This window comes from Callorhinus ursinus, unplaced genomic scaffold, assembly GCF_003265705.2.
Source record: "Callorhinus ursinus isolate GAN/ISIS: 27379988/994484 unplaced genomic scaffold, GSC_fseal_2.0 scaffold3, whole genome shotgun sequence".
NCBI lineage: Eukaryota > Metazoa > Chordata > Mammalia > Carnivora > Otariidae > Callorhinus > Callorhinus ursinus.
The window spans coordinates 5238058-5249141 of NW_027397065.1; the positions used below are offsets into that span (position 1 = coordinate 5238058).

At 37.1% G+C, this 11084-nt stretch overlaps 1 pseudogene; it reads right to left on the minus strand.

Annotated features, from left to right (window-relative positions):
- Window positions 1-1365: 1365 nt before the first annotated feature.
- On the minus strand, window positions 1366-10390 carry LOC112819853 (glutathione S-transferase P-like; annotated as a pseudogene).
- Window positions 10391-11084: the final 694 nt, after the last annotated feature.

An 11084-nucleotide genomic window follows, 5' to 3' on the forward strand; every position in this document is an offset into this window, starting at 1 on the left:
TTTTCAAGCAGGGAGCTATGTTATATAATTCCGCAAATTCCTATCATAAGAGATCACCTTCTATAATTAGCTTTGCTTGTTATCGTTCATCCTTTTCTTCAGTCAAGATCAGCTAGTTATTACCTGGTGTTCAGGTGATTTTCTTCTTTATCAAGTCATGCTTGGTTTCCTCATCTCTCTCAGCACCTTTAACACTCCAACCTACTCATTCAATTTGTCCATCTTCATTCTTATTTTCTCTCCTACCTCTGCAACAGTCTATTGACTATTCTTGTTTTTTTTAAGATTTTATTTATTTATTTGATGTAGAGAGACACAATGAGAGAGGGAACACAAGCAGGGGAAGTGGGAGAGGGAGAAGCAGGCTTCCTGCGGAGCAGGGAGCCCAATGCGGGGCTCGATCCCAGGACCCTGGAATCATGACCTGAGCCGAAGGCAGACACTTAATGACTAAGCCACCCAGGCACCCCTCTATTGTCTATTCTTCATGACAAAGCAATATGTCACATCACAGTAGCCAGTAAGACTATGTCCCAGTTCTCATTTCCAAAATCTTAATTGTCATTCATTTGGGTACATTACCCAATGGGGTGAAAGCAATTTCCAAATATTCAGCCATCTGTAAATGTTTCATCCTAGTTCCAGCGTATCATTCCCATGACGAACTGCTTACAAATATATTTTTACATTTAATCCACAAGTAGTTCCAAGATAGGAATTATTATATGTATTTCATAGATTAGAAAACTGTGGCTTTCTGTCTTGAAAGTTTTGATATTTCCACATGTTCTATTGTACTCACCCCACGATCATATACAAAGAATTTAAATACATTTTTCTCATGTTCTCCTTAATCATTCATGAGAACCTGTAAAATGGTCAATGCTCAGATGATCCTTCTGGCATTTCAAGAATCATATGCTTATATTTGGTTCTCACTGAGCAGTTGTTAAGAATATCTTCAAGTAATCTCATTAGTAATGAGCTATATTCCTTGTGTGTCATTCATTAGTGATGTGTTGTCTCTGAATTCAGGAAATAGTTCCTGCAAACAAATTTTTCTCTAAAACAAAATACCTAGGAAATTTTCCAATGGCACATATGCCAGTTAACATCTCTTTTCTGCTACTAGAATTTCCTTTAAAATATTTGAACTCTTAGTCCTAGCAAGGCTACCTCTTCCATCAGTCAGTTCATGTGTCACACTGGTATCTGGCGAAATGGTTAGGTAGTAATTTTTCTTTGAGAAAAACACTATGCTTTTATTTATTTTTTATTATTATTTTTTCTCTCTTGGAAATTTTATTACTCCTGGGGAAAAGAAGGCAGGCAGCCCCGGCCTCCTGCCCACGGTGCCACAGGCTCTCACTGCTTCTGGTTGCTGTTGATGGGGAGGTTCACCGCCTTGGGGGGAGGCCAGGAAGGCCTTGAGCTTGGGCCAGGAGCTGAGGTGGGCCAAGTAGGCAGAGAGCAGGGGGAAGGAATCCTGGCAGGAAGAGGGGGTGGGGGACAGGACCTGGTGAGTCAGCAGCAAGTCCAGTAGGTTGTAGTCTGCGGAGGAGATCTGGTGGCCCACGATGAAGGCCTGGCCCCCGGGGTTCTGGGACAGCAGGGTCTCAAAAGTCTTCAGGTGCCCTGCTAGTGCCTTCACATTCTCCTCCTTGCCTGCCTCATAGTTGGTGTAGATGAGATGACGTATCTGCCGCAGAGGTTCCCCACACCATCACTCACCGCGTCCACCAGGGCCGCCTCCCCACTGGTCCTTCCCGAACAGCCCAAGGGTGCAGCCCAGGTGCCGCAGGATGGCACTGGACTGGTACAGGGTAAGGTCTCTGGAAGCTGCCCATACAGACAGGAGGTCTTGAGCGAGCCCTGCAGCCAGGTCCCCACAGTCACCACCTTCTCCTTCCAGTAGTGCTAGCGTGTTTACGCTGAGCTGCTGGTTGTTTCGGCAGTATGAAGACCTGGCAGCAGGTTTGGAAAAGCAGTGGCCAAAGTTAAAACTTAGGAGGGGAATGGAAGGAACATGAAAGCATTAAAGCATTTCTCTTCATTGTTTTGGCCCTCTAAATCCATAAGGTCCTCAGATAATAAAGAGCTGGATTTATTTGCTCCTTCCATTTGTTGTTCAAAATGACTGGAAACAGTGGAGCATCTGTCTGTGTCAGTGGTTCCAGGCTAAAAGATGCTTCCTTTAGAAACGATCATTCAAAATGATTCAGAAAAGAATGGGATATTTTCAGTAAGTCATTTACTCAAAAAAACCTCCGTGGGACTGCTGGAGGAGCAAATATGAATTTATTCCCAGAGGATATAGTTAAATATTCCTGACTGAAATAAGGACTGTGCCATTTGAAACTAAGCATGAAAACAAGAGCAAGGAATTAAAATAAAAGCACGTATTTGTGCTTTACAAATAAAAACCACCCAGAGGAAGATCAGGAATGAACAGTAAATATGAGACATAGGGAAGAATGGACAGTTGGCCTATACCTACTGTCACCAACCTTCTCAAGGAAGACTCTCTATTATTGCTATCTGGGATAGACACATGACTTTTTATTACCAGACTTAGAGGAAAGGCTAGTTAGGGAATATACAGTATAGCCTATCTCCAATTTTTCCTTTCTTTACGTACCATTTTAGCAAGTGGCCAAGATGTTCTGAAGGTGCATTTTAAAGGTTTTCCTTAATGGCTTAGGGTTATTTAGGATAATGGCCACTGTCGTTTTCATGAAGTAGAGTACCCTCCATAAAACCAAGAGGTATCCACACAAGTAAACGCTATCTTAACTTGAAATAAACTGAGGAAATGGGAAGATAATGAGATCTTCTAAAAATCATTTTCAGTGGAGAGAATGTCTATCGGCAACAATAACTACTTGTTATGTCTCTAGAACTCTAAGAAAATGCTAAGACCAATGGGATCCCTTTGGAAGTTAACAAATCTCCAATTATAAAAATAGTATATATAATTTGGAAAGGGCAAACAAAAATTTTTAAAAATTCACAATTCAGTAATAGTCACCATTAATATTTTGAAGAATTTTTAGGGTTTTTTTTTTCCCAGCATATTTTGGGTTTTTTTTTAATTGAGATATGGTTGACATGTAACATCATATTAGTTTCAAGTGTACAATATAATGGTTTGATATTCATATATATCAAGAAATGATTGCCACATTAAGTCTATTTAACTAGCCACACGGTTACAAAAACTTTTTTTCCTTGTGATGAGAACTTTTAAGATCTATTCTCTTAGCAATTTAAAAATATGCAATACAGCATTATTAACTTTAGTCACCATGTTGTATATTACGTCCCCAGAACATACCTGGACATTTGTACATTTTGACCACCCTCACCCATTTTGCCCACCCCCCCCGCCTCTGAGAACCACCAATTTTTCTCTGTATCTTTGGTTTTGTTTTTTGTTTTTAGATTCTACATATATGTGAGTTCATACTTGTCTTGCTCTGTTTAACTTCTTTCACTTAGCGGAATTCCCTCAAGGTCCATTCATGTTGTCACAAATGGCAAGATTTCATTCTTTTATATGGCTGAATGATATTCCATTGTGTATATACACCACATTTTCTTTATTCATTTATCCATTGATGGACATTTAGTTTGCTTCCATGTGTTGGCTATTGTCAATAATGCTGCAATGAGCACAGGGGTGCATATACCTTTTTGAGTTAGTGTTCTCATTTTCCTTGAATAAATATCTAGAAGTGGAATTGCTGGATCATATAGTAGTTCTACTTTTAATTTTTTTAGAAACCTCCATATTATTTTCCATAGTGGCTATGCCATTTATACTCCTACCAAGAGTGTACAAGGCTTCCCTTTTTCTCCACATCCTCACCAACACTTGCTATTGCTTGTCTTTTGGATACTAGCCATTCTAACGGTATCTCAGTGTGGTTTTGATTTACATTTACCTGATGATGAGTAATGTTGAGCACTTTTTCTTGGACCTGTGGTCCGTGTGCAGGTCTTCCTTGGAAAAATATGTATTTACATCTTCTGTGATTTTTTAATGGATTGTTTGATTTTTTGCTATTAAGTTGTATGGGTTCTTTATATATTTTGATTATTAACACCTTATCAGATACATGCTCTGCAAATATTTTCTCCCATTTAATAGGTTGCCTTTTCACTTTGTTGATGGATTCCTTTGCCGTGCAGAAGCTTTTCAGTTTGATGTAGTCCCACTTGTTTATTTTTGCTTTTGTTGCCTTTGCTTTTGGCATCAAAATCCAAAAAATCATCACCAAGATCAATGTAAAAAAAAAAAAGCTGTGTTTTCTTCTAGGAATTTTATGGTTTTCGGTCTTATGTTCAAGTTTTCAATCCATTTTAAGTTAATTTTTGTGTATGGTATAAGATAATGGTCCAGCTTTATTCCTTTTCATGTGACTGTCTAGTTAGCCTAACACCATTTATTAAAGAGACTGCCCATCCAATTATGTACTCTTCGCTCCTTTGTCACGTATTAATTGACTATATAATGCATGGGTTTATTTCTGGACTCCTACTTTGTTCCACTGATCCATGTGTCTGTTTTTATGCCAATACTGTGTCTTTTGAAATTGCTTATAGCTTTAAAATATAGTTTTAAGTCAGGAAACACGATGCCCCCAGCGTTGTTCTTCTTTCTCAAGATTGCTTGGGCTATTTGGAGTCTTTTGTGCTTCCATACAAATTTTAGAATTCTTGGTCCTATTTCTGTGAAAAGGGCCATTAGAATTTTAATAGCTATTGCACTGAATCTTATATTGCTTTGGGTAGTATGAATGTTTTTAACAGTATTAATTCCTCCAACCCATGAGAATGGAATACCTTTCTATTTATTTTTGTCATCTTCAATTTCTTTCATCAGTGTCTTACAGTTTTCAGTGTATAGGTCTTTCACCTCCTTGGTTAAACTTATTCCTAGATGTTTTATCCTTTTTGATACAATTGTAAATCGGTCTGTTTTCTTAATTTCTCTTTCTAATAGGTTGCTATTAGTTTGTAGAAACAAATTTTTGTATATTGATTTTGTGTTCTACAACTTTACTGCCTTTGTTTTAATCTAATAGTTTTTTGGTGGAATGTTTAGGATTTTCTATATATAATATCATGTCATTTGCATATAGTGGTAGTTTTACTTCTTTTCCAATTTTCGTAACTTTTATTTCTTGCCTAATTACTTTGTCGAAGATTTCAGTACTTTGTCGAATAAAAGTGGTGAGAGTGGCCATCCTCATCTTGTTCCTGATCATAGAGGAAAAGCTTTCACCTTTTCACCATTGAGTGCGATGTTAGCTGTGGGCTTATCATATAGGACCTTTATTATGTTGAGGCACATTTGCAGTATACCCACTTTATTCAGAGTTTTTATCATAAAGGGATGTTGAATTTTGCCAAATACTTTTTCTACATCCATGGAGATGATCATATGATTTTTATCCTTCACTTTGTTAGTGTGGTGTATCACATTGACTGATTGAGAGATGTTGAAACATTCTTGCATCCCTGGAATAAATCCCACTCGATCATGGTGTATGACTTTTTTAATGTATTGTCGAATTCAGTTTGCTAATATTTTGTTGAAGGTTTTTGCATCTGTGTTCATCGGAAATATCAGCCTGTAATTTTGTTTTCTTCCTTGAGACATTTTTGCCTGATTTTGGTATCAGTTCAATGCCTGCCTCAAAAGAAAAAAAAAATGGATTTAGAAGTGATTCCTTCTCCTCTTCTATTTTCTGGGAAGAGTTTGAGAAGAATTTTTTTCCATTTTTCTTTAAATGTTTTGTAGAAAGCACCAGTGAAGCCATCTGGTTCTAGACTTTTGTTTGTTAGGAGGCTTCTGATTACTGATTCAATCTCTTACTAGTAATCAGTCTAATCAGATTTTCTATTCATAATTCAGTTTTGGTAGGTTGTATGTTTTTAAGAACTTAGCTATTTGTCTAGGTAGTCCCGAATTCTTGGTGTATAATTTTTCATAGTAGTCTCTTAATGATTCTTCATATTTCTCTGTATTATCAGTTCTAATATCTCCTCTTTCAATTCTACTTTTATTTATTTGAGTCCTCTGTCTTTTGTTCTTTGTGAATCTAGCTAAAGTTTTGTCACCTTTGTTTATATTAAAAAAAACAGCTCTTATTGATCTTTTTTCATTGATCTTTTCTATTTTCCTTTCAGTCTCTATGTCATTTATTTCAGCTCTGATCTTTGTAAATGTCTGATTTGTTTTAGATTAGCTTCCAGAATTGCAAATACCAGTTCAAACACTATGAACAATTTGAAAAATCTAAAAACATAAAGCTAAATTGCTTTCAGATATGTTTTCTAATTTACATCCCTACCAGCTGTGCATGCAAATTCAGAAACTTTTCAAAGAGATCTAGGCCCACTCCACACTAATTCCAAAATAAATTATTATAAGGAAAAAAGAATGACATTTGCCATTAAATGTTTTTTAATGCTTGGTAATGCTTTCAAGTTTACTTCAAGTATATAATTATAGAATTTTATTTTAATGATACTGCTGTTATACGTTTTCAAAGAAGATGTAAATCCGTTTTAGAAGATTCAACGGAATTAATAAATATCAAATTTATTATTCAGTAGTTATATTTACTTTGCATTACATTAAATTACAAATATATCTAGAACATGTATATACGTCTTATAGAATTTAGAGCATAATATATTAATTATATCCATTTATAATTGTCATGTCTTTGCTTTGCCAATGTGGTCAAAACTACAATTTGCTTGGTATTGTTCTTTCTTTCTTTTTTTTTTTTTAAGATTTTATTTATTTGAGAGAAAGAGAACACAAGCAGCGGGAAGGGCAAAGGGAGAGGGACAAGCAGGCTCCCTGCTAAGCAGGGAACCCTCCACGGGGCTCAATCCCAGGATTCTGGGATCATGACCTGAGCCAAAGGCAGATGCTTAACTGACTGAGCCACCCAGGTGCCCCTGCTTGGTATTATTCTCTCGCTTGTAATACAACCCCAAATTACATCATTCCTGTGGAGAAAATTGACCCTGTTAGAATGACCTTCCTTTATGGTCATTTCTATGAAGACTTTGTGGTAAATGCAAGTGTTCACTTTCTTGAACACTTTAGAGCAATTTTGTGATGCCATAACCCACTTCATTGTTGTATTCCCTTAATAGGTATTGATTGGGTCACTTCACCATGAAGGCATGGTACTGGAAACTGAGCAGACAAATATGGAAATACATTGATCTAGTGTGGAGGTGGACAAGGCACTATAAACAGTATGTCATGGGAGCACAGGGGGCCCATCTGAATTCAACAAGAGATGAGATATTATTTGAGCTAAAACTTGGAGGATAAGAATTTGGTCAGAGGATATTGGGGAAACATTACAGACAGTAAAAATAACATATGCAAAGATATGCGGACATTTTTAAGAAACCCAACACACTGTAGGAGCTGTGGGTAATAAGTATTAGTGAGTAAAACAAGGGTTGAGCTTGGGAGGTTGGAAATAGACACAAAGCAGACCGAGTATGCAGGGCCTACCTCCTGAAGCATGTGCTATTGCCTTGTGAAGGGAGTTGGATTTTATTCTGTAGATAATGTGAAACTATTGAAGCATTTTGCATGAAAAATTTGTGGTCATAATTATAACTCTGGAGTCTATGTAATAAATATTTTGGAGGTAGAGAAAATCTGTAGGTGAGCACATTTGGGAAGTTACTGTATGAGGCCAGAAGAGACGTTAGTGTTTGTGTTAAGGTAATGAGAATTGGTAGGGAAAATAAGGTAAAAAAAAAAAAATCTGTATTTTATGAGAAAGGTAGCAAAGGCAATAAGACTTAAGAATTGATTGAATTTGGAAGCTGTTGTCCTAAAGCCAATTTTGTAAAAATTGTCTCAGTGATGGATTATTCAGTAAGATCTCATTAACTCATTACAACTGAGGGAAAAGGTTAATTTGATTTGTTTCAAGTCTGAATTACAGAATATTTGTAAAAGAAATTTTTTAATATACTTGTGCACAGAAAGTTTGTCAGTCACACTTTGGTGGTATTATAAAAAAAAGAATTAAAGGGAACTTTGACAGAAAAAAAGATTCATATGGGAAATCCTTGCTCCATCAGACAACATTATTACCAAATGTAAGATGTTGTATTCGTTTGCTAGGGCTGCCGCAAGCACAGACAGTACCACAGACTGGGTGGTTTAAACACCAGCAATTTATTTCTCACAACTTTGGAGGCTAGAAGTTCAAGACCATGGTGTCGGCAGGGTTGATTTCCTCCGAGGCCTCTCTCTTTGGCTTGTAGATGGCAGTTTTTTCCTGGTGCCTTCATGTTTTTTCTTCTGTGTGTGTCTCTGACCTAATCTCCTGTTCTTGTAAGGGCACCAGTTATATTCTTTTAGGGCCTACTTTTATGGCCTTAATTATGTCTTGTAGATCCTGTCTCCAAACACAGTCACATTCTGATGTACTGAGTTAGGATTTCAACATAGGAATTTCAGAGGACGCAATTGAACCCATAACAGATATGGACTGGAGTAAGGATCTAAAGAGGTATTTTCATTTCCATAGCATTAAGTAAAAAATTAAGAGGGAATATCATAGGAAGAACATTACATAAGAAATTTTGAGCAAGACAATTTTCAAAAATTAAATCACCTAAGTTCAATATACAAATTCCAATTAATGAATGAGAGAATGTCTTCTTAATACTGACTAATGTGGTTTATTTATTTACTAGAGAGGCCTAGTAACAACAGAAAAGAAAGAAATTGTGAAGATATGTCATTATATTCAACAATATTTATCAAAATACTAGTCAAGGTCATCATATACTTTATGTTTACTTGTCAGGAAATTGGGATATTATGTATGCAGCAGCGGGGAGCTAACTGGAGGGTTTTTTGTAGTTGTTGTTCAGATGACTTTACATCCAAAATTATAAAGAAGCACACTTTTTTAAAAATCAAGATTTGTAAAGGCCAAAAATGATCACTAGTCAGAGAATGTGTCTATATTGTGCTAAAGCAGCTGATAATGACATTAAATGAAACTTCACTTTGGAATTTAAGATTGAGAAGGGCTCGTGTCAGGTGTTAGGTTTTAATAGATTTGGAGGCCTATTTAAATGTTGCTTTTTTAAAATTTCTGTGTTGGAGCACAACATACTGTACACTAAAAAATAATAGCAGCCTAAAATTTTGTGAGATTTTTTTTTTAATTAACAAAACAAAATGTCAAACCATCTCTATGGATACTTACACAAAATAGGTGATAAGACATTCTGAGCAGAGAACATGATCTAGTAATGCTTATCATAGCACCATGGAAAGTAAGAATTTCAGGTCTTACTCCCACCTGTTCATTTCCTGTGTGTAGCCTCAAATTTAACTACTTTGTAGTCCTCATTCTCCCTTTGTAAGGAAACTATACAAAAAAGTAGCTATTTGTTTCACATTTTGCTAGAAGGTGGGGTGGGGGTCAGAGGTGGGGATGGGTAGGGAGTGTAGCATCTGATAAGAATGCTGAGATGCTTAGAAGTGTATCTCTTAGTAAAATTGTATCACAGTCATGAAAATCAGCAATTATCCAGTTGCTAGACTGTGACAACAACAGCAAACAATAACGACAAAAAGACCTAGGTGGGGGCGTGGGACTAGAAAGTAGTAGTAATTATATTCCAACTCTGAGTCAAATAGCATATTAGATTATTTGTGTTCTGTGTAATTTGCTTTAGAAATATTAAGAAACTAAGGCTCAGAGAGGTTGAATGATTCTCCCAGTTTACTATGGACAGCCAACAATGGAGTTAGTATTTTAAAATGACTCTGGACTCCCAAGTCATGCTTACGACTCCCCAGTGTGCCCAAGAAAGCCAAGGTAGTCAGTTCTCCTGCACAAATGGGGTCAGAACAATCAAGAGAGCCAAAGAAGTCATATTTGTTCGGATTAAACAACTCAATCTGCAAACTATTTCACTTTAATATCAGGTGGAAAATAGCATTTCCAAAGGAAAGAAGAAGGAGAAGAACAAGAACACAAAACTGAGTTTCAGCAAAGAGGGCAAGTGAGCGATTAAAAATAAATCTTTCATGATTTGCTCCCACAGGCAAGAAAAATAATATTTTTCAATCCTGCTTAGCCCAAACTAATCTGAGTTAAAGTACTGTAACCAATGGTGCCAAAGCAGAGAGTTTATTACACCCTCTCACAGGCAAGGACTTCTCTGAAGCAGGAAGCACATGTGGAAAGGGACCATGTTATCCACGGTACAGTGAGCAGCTTTCTATTACATTCGAACAGGGCGCTACATCTGCTCCTCGCCAGTATTGGGAATGCTGCCGTACACCAGCTGGACCAGGCAGCTTATTTTCCATTCCGGCTGGGAAACAAGAATATTCTCAGTCCTGGTGGGCACTCAAACACAAGCGGAGTCATAAAACCAAAGAGAAATTTGCCCCCAACCAGGCCAGTACTTTACAAATGAGAGTCGGTGTCTTTAGGAACACCAGTAGTTAATAGCAGAATCCCAGGTTAGAAAGCTCAAGATTTCTGAAATCTATTCCTCCAAAATAAATGCAGAGTTTCATTTGCAAAGTAGGACATCATTACCTAAAGATAACAGCATCTGCAGAAATACTTACTTAGCAACTAAATCACAAGGTCTTCCTTAGAGCTTCCTTTAGGCTAGAAATAGTCCCTGCTTAGCCAGCTGGCCTGAAAAGCCAGTGATACACATAAAAACCAAAAGAATTACAGAGCTCATCCTGTCCCTTCATCTACTACACAGAGGAGTATCTGTAGCACTTCTTTGGGGAGATGGAGGGTTATAGAGCTAACAGAAGGGGGAAATGCCTAGATTTTCTTCCCTGATGGCAGGTTTCCATGCCCAGAAATATCTACCTCTTCAGTTAATGAAATGTACAACTTTTTATTCAACTGTTGTTTAAATTTAAGGCCGGCAGTATTTGCAAAGACCATGATAGCCTTCACTTACTCAGTGGCCTCAGCTCTGCTGCCAGTGGGCCCAGGCAGACCACAGATGCTGGGATGTGTCAGTAGGACCGGTAA